We start from the raw sequence: 23,861 nt of genomic DNA, 5'->3' as shown, positions 1-23,861 counted from the left end.
GGATATGAGTGTAGCAATGCCCAAAGTGGCATTTACAGGCTCTCCCAAATGAGACAATAGCCCTGAATGCAGCTCAGCCTTCCACAAAATGCCATTCACTGGGAGACTCACAGTAAAGTGGCACATTGGCAACTGCACCTGTGTGCTTCCAGGTATGTGTGTGCTGGTGTGTGCTTCTTGCTTGGGTGTATGCCTGTATGTTTGCGCCTCTGTCTCTTGTGTCTCTACGTGCACACACTCATGGGCAAGGCTGGCTGTGTGTGTGCGTGTGTGTGTGTGTGCGTGTGTGTGTGTGTGTGTGTGTGAGCACAGGCATGTAGCTGTGACATCCTAGAAGCAGGGATGAGAAGGGACCCCCAAGGCCTCCAGCCCAGCCTCCCATTGGAGCCACACTATTGCCGGTGCTAGAAAAGGTCAGCTCTGACACTGCCCTGCAAAAACCTTCAAGGAGGGAGATCCTCCCTCCTCTCTGGTGACCTGCTCCAGGGCTGATCCCCTTCCTGGATAGAAGTTTTGCCTTACATCCAATGCGAGCCTCACAAGGTGCAATATCTGGCAACTGTCACTTGTGGTATCATCTGCCACCATGGAGAAAACTTTTCCTCCATCATCTCTGCCACTTCTCTTAAGGCAGTTGTATACCGCTGTTAGATCATCTTTGGCTTCCTCTTGGCCAGGTTAAGCAGTGCAATTCCCTCAGCATCTCCTTATATGACATAATGGGCAGAGAGGAACCTCATGGGGTTCAACAAAGAGAAGTACAAAGCCCTACACTTGGGAAGGAAGAGCCAAATGCACTAATATACGCTGGGGGCCAAAGAGCCCCCAAGGAGCTTTGCAGAGAAGGACCTGGGGGTCCTGGTGAACAAGCTGACCATAAGCCAGCAATGTGCCCTCATGGCAAAGAAGGGCCAACAGCATCCCGGGCTACATTTGGAAAAGCATTGCCAGAAGATCAAGAAAGGTGATCCTTCCCCTCTACTCAGCACTGGTGAGGCAACATCTGCAGTACTGTGTCTAGTTCTGGGCTCCCCAGGACAAGAAAGACATGGACATACTGGAGAGAGTCCAGCAAAGAGCCACAAAGGTAACTGAGGGACTGGAGCATCTCTCATATGATGAGAAGCTGAGAGAGCTGGGCCTGTTCAGCCTGCGAAAGAGAAGGCTCAGGGGGGATCTTATCAACGTGCATAAATACCTGAAGGGTGAGTGTAAAGAAGATGGGCCCAGACTCTTCTCAGTGGTGCCCAGTGACAGGATGAGAGGCAATGGCCACAAACTGAAACACAGGAAATTCCACTTGGATGCAAGAAAACACCATTTTCCTGTGAGGGTGGCTGAGCACTGGAATAGGTTGCCCAGAGAGACTGTGGAGTCTCCATCCTTGGAGCTATTCAAAACTCTCCTGGACATGGTCCTGGGCAATGTGCTGTAGCTGGTCCTGCTTGAGCTGGGGGGTTGAACCAGATGATCTCCAGAGGCCCCTTCCAATCCCAGCTTCTCTGTAATTCTGCAATTCTGTGCCATGGACCAGTAAGAGCTTATATCTAGAAAGCTCCCTGAGGGACCTGGTTTCAGAAAACACCTGGTGGTTACCTGCAAGGCAGTGAGGGAAGAGAAAAGGGTGTTGAGACCAAAGCAAAGACCTCCATGTCCATCCAAGGTAGTAAGGAGAAGAGAGAAAGTGGCTTTGCTTGTATGGACTTGTGATCCATAAAGTTTGCCAGAGGCAAGGAATTGCACAATGCAGGAAGATCTGGGCGTTGCTCTGCTCCCCACAACCCCCAGACTTTGCAGCACACAATGGCAGAGCTGTGAAAGAAACCCCTGAGCAGCAGGATCTGGGATGGGAGGTGTTCCCAGGCTGCACACCTGTGTCTGGGCTTGCTATGCAGCACTGCCTCCTTGGGCTCTCCCTCCACTGCTGTTACGCCAGGACCATGGGCTGGTAGGAGGAGGAGGAGGATGGAGGAGCATGGGGGGTCCCATTGTACCCTCCTTCACTTGCTGCAGCCTCTCCTGCACCCTCAGCTGTACCGCTTGTGGGTCTGTGCCAGGAATGGAGTCAAGCTTTTTGAAGCTAGATCAATTCAGTGATCTGGGCTGCAGCATAACACAGCAAAGCAGATATATTGGCACAGCCTGAGGGCTGGAAGGTGGGAGTCCAAAAACCAGCTCCCGGCCCTGCTGCCACGTACAGCAACCTGCCATTACACCCAGTTACACGTAACATCTCACCCTGCCAGAGCCGAAGTCTCCACCTGCCATTCCTTGGCTTTTCCAGCGTCTAATCTTTGATGGGTTTTGCAATTTTAGCTTCACGCATTCACCGATAGACTTAAGGGCTGCATTAGGCAGAGTGTTGCCAGGAGGTTGAGGGAGGTGATCCTTTGTCTGGCTCTGAGCAGGGCTCTCAGCTGAAACTGATTCACATGAGGCCCTGTGAGGATGTTTGTGCTCCAGCAGGAATGAGGTATTTTCTGGATGGGCAGCACAACTCCCTGTCCCCCAGAAGCACTGTCAGAGGAACAAAACTCTCTAACTCCAAATGGCCCCACTTCCATTGCTGTGTGGGTGTCAGTGGTGGTGCCTGCAGCTGGGAGCATTTCTGTTCCTGCTGCCCTGGGATGAGGCCAGCTGCTCCTCCTAGCCCTGCCGAGCTCCTTGCACTGGTCTCCAGCAGTTCCTGCCCCACTGCACTGCCCAGGAACTAGGCAGGAGTAGTCTTTGGAAGAGGAAGCTGGGATCTCCAGGACAGCTTGGGGAACAAGGGACAGCACAGAGGGTAAAATGTTCAGGAGCTGATGGGCAATGAGTCAGGGATGAGAGATCCCTGCTGGGAACAGGTGTCAGGGCACAGCTTATGACACTGTTTTTCACATCTCCCTGCTCTCTGAGTGCCTCTGCTACTTGCCCATGATCCCAAGATTGTGCAGGAACAGGGTGAAAGGTAGCTGAGCTGCATGGATGGGGAAGACAGTGTCAAGCCAGACTTGGGCTTGAAAACCACCCAGGAAGGGGTGGGTTTGCAGGATTGAGCCTCCTGGGAGCACCCCACCATCTGGGCTAGGCAAGGTTCTGTGTCCTGCGGCGCTGCGCATAGCCCTGATGCCCAGGGTGGGTGCTTTCCAGCCCATGAGGGACCAGCAGCCCTCAGGGACGGGAGCAAGAACTCAGGAGGTGCCTGGAGCCCTCCCCGCCAGCTGATGGACCGAGCCGTCTTGGCTCAGTGCTCTCGTTTGGTGTGTACCACCAGCAAGCAATCCTGCATCGTGCAACAACCCCCCTTATGCCCCCCATGACATTCATAATCGCCCTAATCCTTTGAAACAAAGTATTAATCCTGTGGAGCTCAGTAAAGCAGAGCGGGGTTACTTCGCCGTGCTATTGCTAAACAGTGCTCTAATCCCAGAACAAACTGCTCTAATCCCGGTGGTGACCTCCCTGCCCCCTGCCTGCCAGAAGATCTGTAAGCGATCTGCACCGTGGGTCGCTGCTGTGGGGCAAGGACCCAGCTCGGGGGTGTTGAGGGCCCAGGGCCACCCTCAGCTGACCTGGGGGAAGCTGTGCGCCCCAGGGTGACAGCCACCGTGCCCGTGCTGTGGCCCAGAGGGAGGGTTTGGGAGCAGGTGCCCACACTGTGCTGATGCGCTGCGGTGCCATCAGGGAAATGAAGCCTGGCTAGTGTGCATGCACGTGCAGGGCAGTGTGAGGTGAGCGAGCACGCGGCACGCTTCCCCTGGCTCCCCCTAGCCGACCTGCAGCCCTGCAGCGAGCGGCTGGGGCTGCGCAGACGCTCCTGCTGAGAGGAATAGGACTGGGGGTATGTGAGGGGACATGGTGTTGTTTGCTCCTTGGACAGTGCCTGAGGCTGTCTGGCACCTGAGCCCTCTCCCCTTCATGCGGAAAGGCTCTTGGCAAAGGCCATGCTGGGCTCCTGTCCATCCCATCGATTGGCTTAAGCAATATTTAAAGTTCCCGTTTAATTTCCAAATGGAGAGGAGTGGTTTCCACTTGTCTGGCTGGCTGTGAGCATTTTCAGGTCTGCTTGGTTCCTGCACTCATATCTGCACCAGGGGCCTGCTGAACACTTACGGAGAGGTGGGCAGGAAGCGAGGTCAGAGGAGGCAGGGTGCCCAGGGAGGGTGGGGAGGAGGCAGGGTGTCCCGGCCCGTCTCCTTGCTTGCACTGCGTGGCTGGCTGCATCCTGCTGGGAGGAGGCAGCTCAGAGCAGCGTAGGGTGTGAGTGCGATGCTGGGAGCTGCAGAGCCAGAGCTGGCCAAGCCACGCATGCCTGGCAGCCTGCCTGTGGGGCCATTTCAGTGCACAGGCAAACAGGGAACACTCTGCAAGTGGTAATTGCCTCCATCTCCCCACCAGCCAGGTGGAAGATGATTCTCCCAGGGCTCTGCATCCTCCCCTGCGGCTGCTCAGCTCATTTCTGCAGCCTCCCCCTACCTATGGGCAGCATCCTGGGAGCTCCCAGGCAGCAGGGAGTCCTGGCCCTCCTGGTGCCTCAGGCCCGCAAGCTGATGGCTGCATGTAGCAGCACCCAGGTCACCCTTGTGCTTGGCAGTAACACCCAAAGCAGGCTGCAAAGAGATCAGTAGCATCAGCCTCTTTCCCGGTGCAAGGAAGTCACCTTCTCTGGGGTCACACAGTAGCAGTGCTGGGACAAGCACCCCATGTTGCAAAGCCCCAGCCCAGCATCTTCTGCTTGGAGGGGTGTCTGCTGGTGTTTTGGGGGTGCAAGGCCTAGGTCCCTTTCTTGGCAGTTTGCAGGAGGGCTGGCATTATCCAAGCCGGGAAGAGGCAAGAACAGCTCCCCTGGGAGCAGTCTTCATACCTCGGTCCATAATTTGCTCTGGCCAGTGTGATTCAGTGCCTGTTTGTATAAATCTGTTCCCCTAATAGCCTCCGAAGCCTGTGGATGCAGTTAAAATACTGGCTGAAATATTTATTGAGTCAATTTTCAACTAACATAAACTCCATGCTTACTAAGTAAAAAAATCACTCTCGTTTTCCGTGAATCCCAGAAATGCAAATACAGCAGCCACTGCCAGGCAGGCCAGGCGTGCTCAGCCACCATCTGCCCCAAGGCTGCTGTTGACCGCTGAGCCAGCCCCAGGCTGACCCCATCCCTTGGACTGGTGGGGGCCAGGGGGAGATGCTGTGCACTTTTGCACTGCCGTTGCCTGCTTCTTGTGCTCGCCAGTGCCTGTGCCCCCGATGGGCAGTGTGTGCTCTCCCCCCATCCCCACTTTCTCATGCTCCCAGCCTGGCATGCATGGGTACATCTGCTCCTTGCACAAGGGAGCTTTGTTTGCTCCCCCAGTGCTAGGTTAGCAGCTGCTTTAGACCTTTCCTTTCCAAACATCCAGGCCATGCGTCTGCAACCTGCTCTGGCTGTGCTCAGTCCCTGGCAGCGCCCAGGCTGATGGTGGGTCAGAGCTGAGGAGGTTTGGGGGCCTTCCTCAGGGGAGTGGCTTTGCTGGGATTCTGCAGTGAGGAGCCTTTGTCTTCCATGTGGGGGAAAGGACGGAAGATTTGCAATGGAAATGGAGTGGTTGCTATTTGAATATCCCCAGCAAAAAGAGCCATTAGCGCTAATAACAGCTTTCAGCACAGTGCAGAGGGCACTTCCCATCCGCAGCCTCAGAGCACTTTGCACAGACCCATTTCCCCATCACATGAGATACAACAGCAGAAGCATCTTACCTCAGAGCACTGGCTGCAGGGAGTGAGATGTTCAGGACTGGGCCTCCCCAGTTCTGCAAGGGGCTGAAGTGGGAGCACACAGCTCTGGGGCCCCAGCTCCCTGCACCATGGCCATGTCACATCACTGGCTCTGGAGCAGCCTCTGCCCGTGCTCTGGGAAGAGTGGCACTTCGCTTGTCCTGTCCCCTGGGGACCTTCTGTCACCCTGGGAAGGTTGGAGATGGGGTACGCAGTTTCTCCTGCTTGGGTCATACAAGAACATCCCCCAGCTCCAGGAGGTGGCTTTGCTTGGGGACAGAGAGGGTTGTATGGGTGCCATAGGTGTGAGGAGCTGCACAGAAGGGCACTGCCAGCCCAGAGATGCTCATAGTGCCAAGGGATGCCTGGAGTGAGCAAAGTACAGGCTGGGAGCTGGTATAGGACAAGGTTTCTCTCACCGCAGGACCTGGGGTAGGGGTTCATGGGCAGATTTTCCAGGCAAGAAACAGAAATCTTAAGCTGAGATCTTCCTGTAAAGAGGCTGAGCTCAGAGCACGGCACTGAGGGGGCCAGCAAGACAAGCTCTGACAGGCTCCAGTGATAAGCAGGAATTAGAAATGCATTAGAAGCGGCTTCAAAGCCCTCTAGATCAGAGCAGTGCATCTGATGCCGCAAACACTCTCTAGTGAAAGGCAGACAAAACAGGCGGTCATAAAGACACTCCCAGCTCAGTGTCCCCAGGGTAACATATGCCCTCCGTCCACTTTGCAGTCTGTCCAGGTGCCAGTACTGCTTGTCCATCCTCGCCCTAAGCACCCTGGCACAACTCTCATGTCCTGGGTAAGAGCTATGCTTACCAGGACCTGGAGGCATGCTGACAGCCAGCGGGATTGTACCCACCTTTGCACCCAGCTCTTTACAGGATCCCTGTTTTCCAGCTGCCACTTGCAGGTCCCAGCCTCTGCTGGCATGTTTGCTTGGATACAGCTCTGCCATGGATGTGGGACAAGCTTCCAGAGCTCCTGGGGAGCTCCTGGTAACTCATCCCTGGGGGTTGGGCTTAGGCCAGGGTGCAGAGCAGATCTAGGAGCAACAGGGTTCTCAACCTGAGACCACAACTGCAGTGGGTCAGTTCACCCAGGATTGCTGCTGGCAGGGTAGGAGGACCCTGATGAGGAGCTGACAGGAGATGTTGCTACCATGGCCACTGTCCTGCTCTGAATGGCTGGTGCTGGCTTAACTTGTGTAACGTGGCTTGCCTAAGGGGTCAGGTTTCTATCTGGTTTTCTTGCACGAGTGATGTGTGTGGGGCCCACCTTTGCTGAGCTGGTCTGTACAACCCTGTACAGCCAGATGCTTAGTGGAGGATGTCAAGCAATGCTCCTCATTGCATTTGCGCTGGTAAAGGTGGGTTCAGTTGTGCTGCACTCCCCACTCCAGAGAAGACATCCTAACTGTGGAATAAAACCAGGGTGATGCAGAGGCCAAGACACAGCAGTGGGATCCCAGCCGAGGATGTTTTCAGTGGAGAATCTCTTGTTGGGGGAGAGAGGTCAGCCTTTGGGCCCAATCCTGCAAAAGGCTGAGCACTTCTGTACATAAGGGGACTGAGGATGCTCAGCCCTGTGAAGCAGTGGGTCCTGGCCCCGACGAGGAATGGAGGGTACTGGTGTTGGCGTGTGGAGGATAAGTCTGGGGTCCTACCCCTCCTGCCAGCTCCAGGGTGTCTTTGCATGCTGGCTATTTTTATCCTGCACTTGATGGATTGGTGCACAGAGTCAATGTTGCCAGATGATTTTCTACCAGTTCCATCACACAGCAATTTAAGGTTAGTTCTGACTGCCAGAATGAGTCAAAAGCTTTTAAAAAGCCTATAAAATGGGCATCTATCTTGCCCGGGTTTTATTCCACTTCTTTGTTTATTGTTGAGGTCACTGGCTCAATGTCTCAGGGAGGAATCCAGGTCGCTAGGGGCAATGACGTGGGGTGAGGGAGACGTTCTCTGTTTGGTTCTTAGTCGAGATAGGACAACTCTCCCTTTGCATTTGAGTCCATGTGACCACAGCTCACATTTTAGTGCACACAGCACAAGGCTGCACATCTAGGAACTGACCATGTGGGACATGCTTACTGGAAGAGGCCTGTGTTTTTGGAAAGCAGTGACGCTGAAAGTCTGTGAGCAGCAGGAAATTGTAGGAGCAGGCCTGAAAACAGCTCCCTGGTGAGGAGCTTTCTCATTGCAGAGTACAGCAGGCAAAGGCTAGGCCCAAGAAGTGGCTGAGAAGAATTTAAGGGAGAAGGAGGCTTATTCCCCATCAGGACAGGGACTACCCTGAGGGCAGTGGACCTGACGATGAAGGATATGTTCTGCTGTTGGGCTTTTGGGATGGGAAGGGTGCCTTTTTCCCAAAATCATCCCTAGCTCTGCTGTCAGGTCAGATGGTGGTGGGACCCCCTGCTAAGCAACGGCAGGATGGCCGCGGGCTGCAGCTCTTCACAGAAGTTCAGGCAATAGCTTAGGATCATCATAGCCAAAACACAGTCCTTAATCCTCCTCCCAGCCCTCCCTCCCCTGTCTCCCGCAGTTGCCATGGAGAGCACCACAGAGCGCTGCTTCTCACCCCCCACCCCGGGTGATATCCTCCACCCATCTCTCTCTCTCTCTCTCTCAGTTTTCCTGTTTCAGTCGTAAGTCCTGCTGTTTTTCCCGTGCCACATCACTGTAAATGCCCTCATCCATTCTCAGCCTGGCTTTCATCATCCACCTCGCTTCTCGTCAGCTGGGACAGTCCCAACTCTCTGTGCTCCCATGAAGATGCTCAGTTGCCCTTCCCACGCACAGCACCCACTTCATTGCCCCCAAATCTCTCCTTGGGCTCTCTAGTAGCCCTTCATCAGAACCACAGCTGCATTACCTGTCTTTATATCTCTACCTCCTGCTGGGCAGGCCCGTACCCTTGACGCATCCATCCCTGGCTTTCTCCTGGAATGGGGACCAATGTCCCGTGGGAGAGGTGCATCCTGATGTGAAGGGGTATGGCCCATGGTGGTGTCACTCAGGCACTGATGTGACACATCGCCAGCTACATGGCCCCAGTGCCAGCATTTTGGGGAGGAAATAGCAGGTTTAGATTGTGGTGATACAGAAAGACCAGGCTATATATAAATACATGGTTGTACAGTCAAGTGCACACACCCATCTGGGCACACACACATACAGCCAAGAAGGCACAGGGGCTCAGAAGCTGCCATTCTTTGCTGAGTTACATCTCAGCTCCTTCCTCTCCCTCCCAGCTCTGTGCTGCACTTGTGCCAAGCCAAGCTGAGGTTGTTGGAGAGTTATTTTTAAGACAGCTGATTTTGAGATCTGTTTTGCAGTGAGAATGCACAGGGCCACTGCAATTTAGGGGACAGCAAACTATGGTTTGAAGAGGGGAAGGAGGGCACAGATGGGTAGAATCCTTTCTTCTGGCATCTCTGATGTTTCAGGGGGATACCAGGTTTCTTTGTAGCCAGAGGAAGGGAACTGGCAACAACAGGGCACCCAGGCTATGGTGGGAGGAGAGAAAACATGCCTGCACATCACCTTTTTGATCACTTCCGGTGAGCCCCAGGCTGCACAGTAGCTCTGCTTGTGCTTTTCCTGGCAGTCCCCAGGAAGAACACAGCAAAGCTGTGCTGGCAGCAAGCTCAGCCCTGATGAAGCGAGGGAGATGCCCTTGGAGGACTTGGCTATGTGCACCAAGGAGGACCCAGCACTATTTGGCACAGTGGGTATCTCAGGGTGTGCTGTGTGATCAGAGTCCTGGGTTAGGGCCAGCCTACCCTACGTTGGGCCCCTGCACCCCCTCAGTCCTTGTTTGCAGAGCACTCCCTGTGGGAACTACAGCAGCATGTCGGGCAAAGGCTCCAGGGCAGTGATCCCCTGCAGAAGGGGACATGTGCCATGCTGGCAGTCGGGCATGCTAGAATCTCATACCCTCGATGCAAGCCTGCAGGGTCCCCTCTATCTCACCATGGTGTTAATGACAAGGCAAATGTTCAAAGCAGAGTGTCTCCAAAATTGCCCACAGGACTGGGAGGCCCAAATGTAAAATCACAGTCTTCACTTCCCCACCTCTCTAGAATTGCCCCTGGATTTGCTTCTGCCCATGCCCAGAAACTGCATCTTGCCAGGGTTTAGTGGGTTGTCACCAAACATGAACCAGGATTTCCAGGGGGGTGACACAAGCCCTGCCACTTGCAGGGTGCACCAAATGGCTCTCCCAAGGGAAATGACAGCCCTGCCCTGCTGCCCTCCCCAAAGCTCAGTGTCCAAAGCTCACTTCAGCTACAGATGCTCACTCCCATGCACTTCTCCCCCCTCTGATGTGTGGCTGCACCACTGAGAAATTGCCCTAACTCCCTCCCAGCCTAACAGCTTACAGATCTGGTGATTAGCATGCTTGTATGGAGTGAAGACTCCTAAAATCCAGCCTAGCCCTAAGATTTCGGCTCCTCAGTTTGGTCCCTCCCATGTGGCCACATAGCTACAAAGGGAAAGACAGAGTTGCCCCTGTGTCATGTGACAAAGAAATGCCCAAACCACGTGTGAATGAGCTGCTCCTTCATTGCAAAGCTTCATTGATGCTAGTCTGCCTTCTGCATCCTGCATCCTGGCTGGCTTTTGCTGCCAGGTAATGAGCTGGAAGGGAGGGATGGTGTCAGAGCTAGCTGGGCATCTCCTGTCCGTGTGACACCAGCTACCTGGCAGGGCTGCTGTCTGCTCTGTGTTGCCCACCTCAGGAGGGGCATTTCGCAGTAGTCGTTTATAACTCCTGTGGCCAACAAACAGCTTTTAGCAAGCAGCTTATAGGAAGAGATATTATAACCTGCTGTTGCCCAGCTGCCTCACCAGGGGGGTACCCGCCTGGGAGCAGCAGCCTGTTCAGGGAACAGCCCTGCGGTAGCTGCAGGTCTTTGGAGCCAGCTGCCTGCTGCATCCTGCATCAGTGCATCTTACTTCCCAGCCTGCTGTGGCTGTGCTGGCTGAACATCATTTACCACAGCCTCCAAAACATCCAAAGGTTGTGTGCAAACTGCTTGCAAACCCCTTTCCACCCTCCCTTATGTGCAGAAACAGCCCCAAGTGAAGCAAAAGTGAGCAATCATCAACTGTTTGTTGCTTGCAAAAGCAAACCTGTGCAAGATTGCCTCCAAAAAGGGTTGAGTGAGCGTTGGGATTGAAATGCCCCTTGGGAATGAATGGCAGCGGTGAGGGGCGTGTGGGTGCTCCACAGCCATTGTTCACCTCATGTTAATCTGGGCAGCATGGGGGTCCGGGTAGGTGCAGTATGAACGGTGTCATGCTCCCATCTCTATCAGTGCCCTATAAGAGGGAGTCACTCTTAGTTTTCTTGTCCTTGCAACGCTTTACTCAGCTGCGCAGCGGCTTGCACAAAGGTTGCTCTGGAGCAGACAGATCCTGCCTGAGCAGGGGCTGACAAGTTGGCTAATAGCCCAGAGCTCAGAGGTGAATCTGGGAGGACAATAGCTGCTTTCTAAACCACCCCAGCATTAGAAACCAAGCCTGGAGCTCAGACAGTTTCCTTGTGTGATGGAAAGAGCAATCGACACATCTGCCCGTGCCCCAGGCCAAACCGCTGCCCTGGGAATGTGTTTGACACCAGGATCAGATAAGGAGAGATCTGTGCTGGCTCTGGAGAGCTGAGCCGAGCTAAAGCAAAGAGCCTTGCTGTGGGGGTGCTTTCCAGGCTCCACCCCCATGAGAGGCCTTGCTGCAGACCAGGCTGCTGGCTCAGGGCCAACCTAACACGCTGCTGTCCTCTCAATGGTGGCCCATTCCTGACACCTGCCTGCACACTCCTCCAGCCGATGTGGCTCTGTGACAAGGATTACACAACCACGAGCTTTCCACACAGCTGCCCTCTCCCTGCTCTTCCTCTGCTCCAGTCCTACGCTCACGGCCATCTCCCGCAGCGGACCGCAGGGCCCTGGCTACCCATCTCACCGTGTCTATGCAGCTCTGAGTCCAGGAAACACAGCCACTGGGATGATGGAGTGTCTGATCTGGGCCAATTCCTCTAGTTCTGGGTGAAATATGGTCTTCAAGCCCATCAAGGAGCTGCCTCTCTGTTGGCATATCAGGAAGAATCGTGCCTGTCCTGGGACATGGGATCCTTTGGCAGGGGCCTGGCAAAGGGCTGAATGTTTCCCTGTCCCAACCACAGAACCCCGAGGAACGGCAATGGAGGGCTCAGGGACAGCTGTGGTCTGTGGTCACATCAGCAGCCCTGGGATTTCTTTGTACATTTCACATTTTATTGAATGGTGAGAGTAACCATAAAATGGCAGAGGTTTGCAGAAAGAGCATGGGTGATGCAGGACCACAGTGCACCCCACATGCTGGGTGATCCTATGGATCCTATAATCCTATGGATGTTCCACTTCACAGCGAGTCAGGGGTGCCCGGGCTGGAGCTCTGCCCAAGCATGAAGAGCCCACACACCCCAGGTGCCCACATGCCCCAAGCATCCCTCCTTTCACCAGCTGCCTGAGAAGCACCCAGCATGGCTCAGGCAGTGCAGGCCTCGCTGCTTGCTGTTCTTTAGGTGAGGTAGAGCTGGACTGGCAGGAAGCACCAGGAGCTGGTAATGACAACGTGTCCACCCATTTGTCTGTAATTAAAAGTTGTGTGTAGAGATTTCCTGTGACATGTCCCGTGAGTCCAGCTGCAGACACGGCACTGCTGAAACCAGGAGATGCTAATGAGTGCTTCTGCATATTAAATACCTTGTTTACACTAAGACAACAGCCGGTGTAGCTAAGGGAGGGAGAGGAGGTGGCTGCAATCTTTACTCATGGTCTCTGCCCCTGCAGCACACTGCCTGCCAGGCCCTCATGAAGCTGGATTCAGCAGAAGGGATGGCTGGAGAGATGGTCCAGGGGTCTCATCAGTGGTGCTACAGCCTGTCTCAGGCTGTCCTGGCCCTGTGTGTTGGCTTCATTGTCCCAACTCTGCTGATGACTTCCTCTGTGAATGGAGGTGGTGCCCCCAAGCCCAGCCATGTATGGGACATGTGGCAGGCAAGTACAAGATGCTCTGCAGAGCCTTTCCCAGGGCCTTCTCATAGTGGCAGAGTGGTCTGGCCCTGCAGCCACAGGAACAGGTAGTGGAGGAAACTGAGGGCTAGGGACTCAGCTGCCCTTCCTGTCCCAAGCTCACCAGCATCCCCTGTACTAAAGAGCTGGTCTCATCTGCTCCGTTGGCATGGCGAAATGGCTAAAAAGCCCTCCAGCATGTGTCCTGTCACCCTTCTTTGTGGTCATCACACTCCAGGCAGCAGGTTGTCCTGGAGGAAGTGGTAGAGGTGAATATCTCCCTAGGAGAAGAATGCAGGATCGGGGCCATGACAGGACTCCCTATGCACAAGGAGATTTGGCTACAACACTGTGCTCGGAAGGTGCAGCCCCACTACCCAGCAACTCCAGCTTACAGGAGAGGCAGGCAAGATGCACAGCCCTTCACTCCCCCATGCCCCAGGGCCAGAGGCTACTGAACCCCAAAGGGGTCACCCTGCATCCTGAGCATGAGACAGGCAGTGTCTGACCATGCCAGGACAGAGAGCGCTGGCACCAGGATCTAGCTAGGGTTGGGGAACTGCTAGCACAGACTGGCCCTGCCCTGCTAGTGTGGGGGTCCTGGAGATGGGGGGCTGCAGGATCTGTCCTGGCTGATGTGGCCTAGAGTTCTTGTGGCTGAGCTGAGACACAGCCACCATCCCTTTCCTAGCCAGGAATGCAGAGAAGTGCCCATCATTACATTGCTACTACAATGGGCCCCAGGCCCATGGGCCCCTTCATGGCCCCAGGGAACCCACTCAGCCCTTGCATGACAGCTGGCAGAGCAGGCATGGAGGAAATAGCTTCAGTCCGGGCTCCTCTCCATGCTTGCCAGGTTGGGGGGAAGCTTTCAGCAGGGCAGGACACAGACAGCTCTCTCCAGCTCATGCCCTTCAGGCTCCTCCATTCCCTTCAGCATGCAAGGAGCCAGAGGTGGCGGGAGGGCAACAGCTTCAGGGGCCTCAAACAGCCTCTGGACCGCAGTCTTGTCCCTAGCCTGACTCCAAGGTTTCTGCCCCTGTCACTGCCCAGGTTGGGAGTGACCCTTTACCAGGTGGCTGCTACATCCCCTGCCAGCAGCAGTCCCCACAGTCTCCATCCTGCACCCTGCAAGCCCCTACACCTTGTGCCACCCCAGCTTCCAAGATGTCTTAGGCCCAAGTATCCCTGCCTGCTTCCCCATAGCTGGGGCAGCCTCGAGAGGCTGGTGAGTTCCCCTCACCCTGAAACCGCAGCTTTAGCTGTGCTGCTCGTTTCTGCTGCCTTCAGGAGAGCATCTTGCTGCCCTGCTGCTGGGGCGGCATGCACGCGGGCCTCACATGTGCTGCTGAACATCTTTGCCCAGCATTATTCCAGATCCTCCTGCTAAACATGTCCCACGAGGCCAGTCTTGGCTGAATGATTGATGTGATCGCTGACAGGTTTCCTGAGCTGGGCACTGTGGAAGTGTTTCTTCCTACAGCTTCCTCCAGGGACAGGCGAGCATCAGCACGGGGAGCCGCAGGAGCAGCCTGTGAAGGGCTTTGCTTTGCAAAGGCAGATTGGTGTCGAGGCTGCTAGCAGGGAGAAAGCCGAGCCCAGGATCCTAGGGCACATGCACCCAGAGAAGGGGGCTCCTGGTCCTGTGTTCCAGAGACAGTAGCTGGACCAAATTAATGTTGGAGCTGGCTTTTTCCCTTATTCCCATTAGTGCCTGGAGCAACTTCTTGGAGTCTGGTCCCCTGCTGTACCTATCTGAGCAGGCAAATGCAAGGATAAAGCCCAGTAACGGGGCCACACATGCCTCCAGTGGAGGAATGACTGCAGGCAGACGTAAGCACGGTGGGAATTCAGGGTTGGGGTAGCCTGTAAGGATGAACCTGAGCTCGTGTCAAGCTGCAGAGGAGCCTAGGGCGAGCAGGCAGTCCTCTCAGTGCAGGGAGCAAATGGCGAGGGGGTAAGGGGCTGACAGGCAGTGCATCCCTGCCAGGATGGCAGGTCTCCTTTGAATCTGTCTTTAATGCTGCACTGCTCCCAGAGCCTCCAGAGCTCTCTGCACTCCAGAAACTGCAGGAGTCTGTCCAGAGCCCTGATCTCCTCCCCCCGCTGTGCTTTGTCATGGGCGACACTGGCCCTTGTTGGCCTGGCTGGGGGGGGGAGCTTTCTGCATCCCACCAGGAGGTGATGGCAAAGGCCAGCAGCTGGAAGGAGGGCAGCAGAACCTAAGCACACACCACTGCCAGCCTTTCAGCTCGGAGCAAAGTTGATGGCGTTGCCTGCAGCCTGCCACCAGCTACGATGACTGCTGAGAACAGAGCGCTGTGCATGGCTTGAGCCTCAGTGCAGAAAGTCCTCACTCCAGCCCTGCGCTCTTCCTGCCAGGAGATCAAGAGAAGCACCATGGCATGAGCTCAGAGGGTCTGAGTCAGAAAGGCTTGCTGGTCTTGGAGAGCCCTCCTTGTGTGCGCCTGCAGGTGATAAACTGCACACAGGCCCTCTTCTGTGCTCCAGCACACTGTTCCTTCCTACTGCCTTAAAAAAGTCCCTTTCTCTATCTTCAGAGCACTGTTACTGCAGCTGTAAGTGAGGCTTAAGCCTCATTTGAGAGAGGGACATGTTTGCATGCTTGCCAGCTCCCCTCCAAGCTCTCCCCCATCTTTCACAGGGCTGCTTGGGCAGAGCTATGCCAGGGCTGGACAGGTCTGCCTGGGCCAAGCTGGCCAGTGATGTCCTAGGGAGAAGAGGCACCAGGGGCTGCTGGGGGGGCACTCAGTATATCACTGAGTCAGGCCTGACACCAATGCCTATGGTCTTTGGAACCCCCCTGGTGCTGTGGAAAGTTTGAAGCAAAGCTTTGTCAGGGAGCAGAAGCTTTCTGGGGTTCAGGAGAGCCTTGGGGAAGTGGGCTGAGCTCCCGGGACAAGTCAGGCTGAGCCCACCCCTTCTCCTGGTGCCACACACGCGTGGTGCAGGGCCCGGTGACATGCTCTGCGCATGGATGTCCCTGCCTAGGACATGTCACTTCCTGGGTCATGGGGGTGCCCCCTGCCAGCAGGTCTAACTGTGCAGGTCCGCAAAAGCTGCAGCTCACACACCAGCCCCTTGCCTCCAGCCCTTGCACTGCATCCAAAGAGAGAATTCTGCAAAACCCAAAACACATGGACAGGCACATCCAGATGCCTTAAACAGCACCCAGACCTACGGGCCTCTGCAATGTCCACAGAGCATGTGCCTTGCTGGGTTGTTATTGATCCCTGTGGGGCATCAAAGAGCTTATGATGCCATGAAGTACCTGGTATTGGTCCACTCCTGCACTTACTGAAGTGCCTGAGTGACATATTTCACTGCCATGCGCTCAGCTGATGGCAGGCCCCTGCCCCCAATAGCAGACTCTCCTCCATCCCACCAGCACCTCTGACCTAGCCCACCTCTCCCACAGCTCCCCCCAGCCCACCCAGGCCTTGCTTTAAATGGAGTTGCCAGTCACAGGCATTTTAAATGTTAATGACGACGTTTCAGATTTGTAGTGGAAACTAATTAAAATTGTTATTGTTAGCGGGTTTGAATTGCCCAGGTGTGAATCATTATCCTCATTAAAATAATCAGGGAGATGGGGATGTGACAGGAGAGCAGATAGATGAGAAGCAGCCTGAGCCAGTGACCCAGGCAGCTCAAGAGCCCTGCTGCCTGCCAGGAGTGGGGGCACCCCTGTCCAGGGTGTCATGGACCTTCTGGCTGCCCAGTCCTGCAGCTTCTGCACTGGTGCTGGCCTGCAGAAGCTGGCCCACTCATGGCCCAGAGTGCCAGGGGCTGCAGGAGGCTGAGAGCAGGGTGCTGGGACCGCCTGGGGCTGGGGTGTCCATCCTACCTGCACTTATTCTCTTCTCTGCTCCAAGCTTTGCTTCTCACCCTGAGCAAAGGAATGGACAGGCAGAGAGGGCAAGAGCATTGCTGCTCTCTCCTTGCTCACCTGCATCCCTGGCAGGCTCTGGCGTTGTTATGGTGGCTGCTTCACATGTCCTTCAGCACCCTCTGAGCTGCCTCAACTCCTGCTGCTCAGAAAGCAGCCACCCCAGAGGAAGAGACATCTCCAGCACCACCAGGAGATTGTCTTGAAGCTGCGAGGCAAGTTCTCATCTTTTTTTGCCTGCAAACTGAGTGCCTGAAGCTGCCAGGCACCAGGAGACACACCCGCCTCTCCTGTCAGTACCAGAGCAGCCATCCATGCTGGATCAGGGATAGTGGCCACCAGCTGCCTTGTGCTGGCCTAAGCCATGTCACTGGGTGCTGTGGAGCAGCCTGCTGCCTGCTCACAGGCATGGCTGCTGTCAGCAAGGCAGAGCCCAGCAGGGCAGGGGCTGCCCACCTCCCTCCAGGGGAGATGGGCATGGAAGGGTGAGGAACCTGGCAGTGATCGTGTGGGTGGGGAGCAGCTGGCAGCATCCTGGGGAAGCGTGGGTTCCCAGGAGCCTCTCATCTCCCCGGGAGACACCCCCATCTTGCATTTGAGTGGATTTGGGACTTGCTGTGGAGTCAGGATCAGTTGTGCTGGAGGAGCACACAGGCCAGACCCAGGATGTCTCACTGCACAGCTCCTCAGCACCTGGTGCTCAGCACCCTCGTGGCTGAGACAGGATAGGCCAAGACCTGCCTGTCCGGCCCCACTGAGGGAAGGGGAACATTCATCCCCCGCTGCATGTGACAAGATCCCTCACCGCTGGGGGATGAGGAGGATTTGTTAGAGCAGGAACAGTGTGGAGGAAGCTGTGCAGGGGCAGAAGTCTCAGCGTGGAGGCTGGATGGGGTCCTCACAACTTGGGCTAATATCAGACCTGGAGCACCCATCCTACTCCCACCTGAGTCAGCCAGCAGTGCTTCCTAGCCAAGCTGCTCCCATGTCTGCTTGGCATGGTGCATGCCAGAGGAAGTTGGTGGTCCTCTCAGTGCCTGGATTTAACGGGCACAGCAGCAGGAGGGTGCATGGGGAAAGTGCCAGTACATCCTAGCACAGCCTGCCTCAGGTCTGGGAGAAGAGTGGGTGCTGGAGGCTGCGGGGGCCCTGCCTGCACATCTGCCCACAGATGCCTGGGAATGGGAAACGGCGGGTGGTCGCTGGCCAGCCCTGCTGGAGCCAGCTGAGCTGTGAGGCGTCTGGGGCCAGTGGTGCCCGGGGTGGCAGGGCCTGTGTGCTGTGACGGCTGCAGCTGGCCCTAGCCCCTGCAGTCTGTCTGCGGGGAACAACGGCCCCTTTCTCCACAAAAGAATGGGCTCAGTGTGTACGGCCCCCTGCAAGGCCCAGCCGTCCCAGCCTGGCCGGCTGGGCAGGGCTGCTGGGCGGCAGGGCCGGGGTCAGGGATACCCTGAGGGCCTGGTGCAGCAGGGCAGCTATTCAAGGAAAGAGCATGGCCCTCCCAGTGCTCAAGGTCGCCTTTGTGCCCTCGGCGGAGAGCAGAGGCTCCCTTGAGGACAGTGGTGACACCAAACAGAGGAATGATGGCACACAGCCAGCACCAGGGCTGTCTCCCCACAACTTCTCCCCCCTGCTGCATCCCACCCGTTGTCCCCAGGGCCATGCCCGACCCTTTCCTCCTCCGGTGCTCCATCCCCACTTCACTCTGTGGCTGTCTGGCCACCTTCAGCTGTGTACTGGGGAGCAAAGTGACTGTCTCTGGGAATATCCACATCATCCTGTGTGAGCAGGGCCAGCCCCATGTTGCTTTCTGTATTTCTTCCTCTCCAGGCATAGGACACCGAGGTGGGCATCAGCAGGTCCAGATGGCAGGCCAGCTCTGCAAAGTGACCTTGCAGATGCTCTTGGTGGTTCCCTTGTAGCCCCCGTCACTGTTCATGCCACGGCCACCAGGACTCTAGTCCACAAGGGTGGCACTGGTAGCTGTGGTGGCAGCTGTTTTGCCTGGGCAGTTTGGAGCCCATCTCTCAGCCACCATCTGGGGACAATTGCAGGGATGTGCTGGCCAGGTGGCATTCAAGGCCAGTTTATCTGATGATGTTTTCATCTATTGACAAATCTGTTATTGATGATATAGTTTCCTGGACTTGATACAGCTCTGTCCATGTTCCAATCATATCCGTCATATAAATGTCTGTCAGGCTTTGCCATCACTGCTGAATTAATTATCTCCAGATTGTTTTTTCATAAATATTTGACAAGCACTAACAACCCAAGGTGTGAAGGCCCCCTGGTACTTCTGTGGCTCAAAAGTACCCTTAAAGGATGGCCATCACCTCCAGCACTGAAGGGCTGAGCCTGCTTCACAGGAGATGTAAAAGCTGGGGCTGGACCTCTCTGGAGGGCTGGCTGCTCATCCCTGGACTTTGAGAATTTCATGAGATGAGGTGTAAATGGGTCACAGCACTGAGGCACACCTAACTCGCATGTGGAAGGCAACTTGAAACACGTTCATTTCCTGAACAGGGATGCCCACAGCAAATTGGCCCCAAATAGGTGGAGGGCTTCCTTACAAACAGGCCCAGGGACTCCTTCTGCAATGGTACAATGTTGTCTGTGTCTCTGCACAGAGGCTGATGCTTGATCCTGATGTGTCATTCCTGCTCTCCAATGGCATATCCAGATTTGTGAGGGCTTTTCTTTAGGTGTGTAAGTGAGCAATGGAGCACACACTTGGGACATTTGGACATCATTCAGCAGAAGGTCCCGGCATGGAGTTTTCTTGGTATCACTGAGCTTTTGCCAGGCGTGGAGGTAGAGTGGAGTCTCTGAAATGGGTAGCACAATACAGGATGGACTGTGGGGCCTGTGTGCATCTGCTCCTATGCCTCTCCTCATACTGGTGCTCTTCAAACTGTTCCTGGACTTCCTGGAGTCCTCATAAGCTCTCTTCAAGGCACAGAGACACAACCCCAATGCCAGGCCACTGAAAAGCTTTGGGAATCAGCCTTGGAGGAGATTCAGGCCAGCCCCAGCCTGTGCAGCCCTTGAATGGAGGGCATGCTGCAGGCATTAGGAAAAGGCAACTGATACTAGGAAGCAGGTCTTGAGTGTGCCCTGAGCCAAAAGGCTTGCACTTTGCCTGAAGAAGGTTTGGGACTGCACTGATCAGGGGCTGCACACCACCAGCTCCAGCCATGTTCCAGCCAGTGGTGCTGAGACACAGAGAGGGAGTGGGCAACCAAAACCAATCACATAGATTACTATCAGCCGGAAGGCTGAAAGAATCAAAACAAAAGTAGAGCAATAACTGAAGGCATTACAAGTCCAACTAAAATTGAATCTAGGAGAAAAACTTGAAGCTTCCCAGAGAAGCTTGCAAAGCATCCTGCAGTCAGAAGGGAAATGTTTGCTGGAGTAGAATGTGCCACGAGGCAGCCCAAGCAGCCAGTCTGCAAATCTCCCTGCTAGGCCAGACTGAAGATGCAACCAGCAGCCAGGAAGCTGTTGGCACAGTGGCGTAGGACAGCAGACACCAAAAGAGTCATCAGAGATTTAGAAACTGCTCACATAAATGGGCAAGCACAAGGATTTTGGGAGCTAAAGTAAGAGAATCGTCTCTCTGAGTTGCTCTATGGTCCCAACACCAAACAGTTGTCAGCCGCAGAGCACAGACTGAAATACTCTTCTTTACTAGACTCCACAGGAAATCAGGGGAGAAGGACCAGGCTGTCCCAACTCTACAGCACCCCTCAAGCTCTCTCATACTCACTTTACCTCACAGCCCAAATGTGGAAGCAGGTGGAAGCTACTGCGGTCCAGCAATATGGGTGCCATGGACCTTGCCCCACCAGAGACTTTTCTCCACAATGGGCAGAAATACTGCCTTCCAGTTTGGAGACAGCCTTTGGACTGAGCTGACAAGGGCACAGGTCGGAGCTAAAGCCTGCAAGATCACCCTGACTTTGCTGGCTAGAAGACGACCTGCTGGTGAGCCCATGCATACCTCAAGGATGCCCAGGATAAACTGGAGATGAATCAAGCCATGAATACTGAGCTAGTCTGGGACTGGCAAATTAAAATGAGAGAAAGGAGACCAAGAACACCCGAGAGATGATGAAACTGGCTCTGAAATTGGAATTTTCCTTGCAGATATGTGCAGACAGGACACTAGGGCACATGCTAGAGATGGGAGCATGAAGCCTGTGCAAAGGCAATAGGGTTGGTGTAGGGAAGGGTGACTCTAATCTGGTGCTAGGAGTTATCAAACAATTAAAGATGTGATAAATTTAGTCTGTGGAACAGGAAATTGGCAATAATGCAGAAATGAAAGGAAGCAGTTCAGCTAACTGCTGGGCACTCTACAAAATTGGCTATAAAAAAGGACTGCCATAAATAAAAGGGCAGGCAGGAGACGACATTGCTGATAATGAAACCCCTGCTCCCCACGCAGGAAATGGGGAGACACAGAGCTGAAGATATGAAGAGATCAGCTACGGCTGTGCTCATTCAGGATGCACAGCTGAACAACAATTATAGAAGGCCAGAAGCAAAGTGAGTGCTGGGTTAGCTCACTCCCACTCTGATGGTATTAGACCAAGACGGTTAAAAGAGAAAAAAAAGAGAAAGAAATTTTAAAAAAAAGCACCATGTTAAGAATCCTGACCAGAGCGTTGGCCTGTTTTCCCATGGAAAGAGTCTCCCAAGAAAAGTACCTGTTCACAAGCTGGGAAACTGCCAATCCAGTATTCAAACAGGAAGCCAGGATAATAGGTGAGCTAATTGTCTTGGATTCCGTCATATCAAATCAGCACGTAATAAATGCCAGACTGGGGTCAGGCAAGTGCAGCCTGTGGAAATTGCCTTTGAAGACAGGGCCCCAGTGAACAACAGTCTGTAGGGAAGCTCTCAGCAGCAAAATGCTCTTCCACCACTGAAGCCATTCTCCTTCTGTGCAAGCAACAGAAACAACACCTTCCTGACAAAACTGAGCTAATTAATTGTGAAGATTGACTGGAGTTATTTTCAGCTGATCCAGGACATGAAATTCAACAAAACTCCAACTACAGGAGAAAAAAAATCCCAGTTGTTTTGTATTCAAGAAGCAGGAAATAGAGCCTTATGGGTTGCATGCATGTGAGTGGGGTCTTCCCTGGACCTCTTGGAATGGTGCACATGACCCTGCTTTCCCTCTGCCCTTGTACTGAAATAGCTGTGCGGATCTCACTGCTCTGCCACCAACCTCTGACCCCAAGGCATTTGGCTTTCCTGGGTCTCCTGATGTCCTGATGCCACTAGCTCTGCTGGTGGCACTGGCTAATCCTTCCACAATGCAGTATACCTCCAAGGGCAAATCCATTCAGGTCATCAGCAGATAGCACCTCTGGGCCTGTGGCCATCCTTGGCAGGGCACTGTGAAGCATGCAGTGACCAGCACTGCAACTCTGCATTTGCCGATTGATGGAAGTTGGAGTCTGAGCTCTGTGCTGTGGAGGAACTTCACAGCAGAGAGCATGATATTGGTGATTGTGGGCAAGGGAGTATTTGTCCTGGAGGTCCTTGTGTCAGATGAGCTATGTTTCACTAAGGGAGTGCTTGGTGACTTCTTCTGAGAATGTGGCCCAAGTAGAAAATTGGTCTGGGGAAGGGCTCTGCAATGAGCACATCAGAGAGGTTAGGATGAAAGTGTGAAGGGACACCAAGAGACCTCTCCAGTCCAAGTCTGAGGTGGCACTGGGCTGATGGTAGGTAACTGCATTACTGCTTTTCTATGATCTTCATATCAGGGGTTGTCATTTCAAGCTCCAGTGAACTGTGAACGATGCTAAGGCAGAAAGGGTAAATTCTCAGATGGGTTTAAACCCTGCCACTGCCAGAGATCTGCTGCTGGTCTTTGTTTCAGAAGCTCAATGTCCTCGATAATGAGCAGAATTGTCACCCATGGCTACTCTAACAGTACTTGGGAGATGAAATGAGCCCAGTGGATTGTCTTTGACAGGTAAGAGGCAGCACACTGGGGATGCTGGATGCTCAGACAAATGGCTGTGCTCAGTGGGGAGCAGTGGGACCACAGCCCAAGCCAAGCACAGCAGGGGTCCTGGGAGCCCGTCTGTATGGCTGTGTGTGTGTCATTCACCTGCTGGCTGACTTGTTACCATGTAGGGTCAATTGAACCAGTCTACTGAAGCTCATTACTGTAGGAGACAGGGAGCATCACCACAACCCTGCATGGTGGAGGGGATGACCATAGCTACCTGGAACCACCAGACTGTCCTTCAGCCCCCTGATGCTATTCAGGGGTTGTGGGGAGCCACAGGGGATGTGTGTGCATAGGGAACAAGGAGACTGTGGGTGTCTCTGGTGAGGAGCTTAAGGAGTCCTCAAACATGTAGGCACTGGGTAGCTGCCACAGCAGACCTGATCAAGGCCCCACATGGTAGTCCCCATGCAAGGCACTCCTCGATCTCCAAGCCCAGCTTTCAGCACAGTCCTGGCTCATTCCTCTGGGGATGGCAGCAAGGATGCTAGACCATGCTCTCAGCCTGACCGGCTCTACTTCTGCTGCTCCTTACCCATCCTTCAGCCCTTTCCTGCCTGGCAGGACCCAGGCAGTTGGCCTGGCCCATTCCATGACTGAGAAAGGCTTTACTTCAACAACAGTGACATTGGCTTCAGGCACAGAAAACTCAGGGAGAGGCAGAACAGAGATAAGAGTGGTTTATAAAACCATCCCCTGTCCACTGTCCCTGTACCTCCATCTCAGCAAACACTGCTTCCCCTGCACTAGGGCAGGTCCTCCTGCAGCATCCTGCCTTCAGGCCAGCTCCCTGACCTTCCGAGCCTATCCCAGCCCTGCTGAGCTGCAGATTCCTGGATGCTGAGCTCTCCTGCCCCATCCCTTCCCCTCAGCTCCTCCTGCCCTCCAGAAACTTTTCTCCCTTGGAACAGTATCCTCTCCTCTGTGGCAAGGTTGGCTTATCCCATGGAGAGCACTAGCACAAGCAGCAGCAGTGCTGTGAACTGAGCACAGCACTCAGTGCACAAGAAGCTACAACGAACCAGATATGCTGTGTCCTGTTTTCTCTCTCCACAACAGCATCCCGACTCTCCCAGATGTAGAGCACCCGGCAGCCTTCCCTGTGCCCAGTCCATC

Source organism: Dromaius novaehollandiae, chromosome 15 (assembly GCF_036370855.1).
Source record: "Dromaius novaehollandiae isolate bDroNov1 chromosome 15, bDroNov1.hap1, whole genome shotgun sequence".
Classification (NCBI taxonomy): Eukaryota; Metazoa; Chordata; class Aves; order Casuariiformes; family Dromaiidae; genus Dromaius; species Dromaius novaehollandiae.
Note: the sequence above shows the minus strand (reverse complement) of the source record.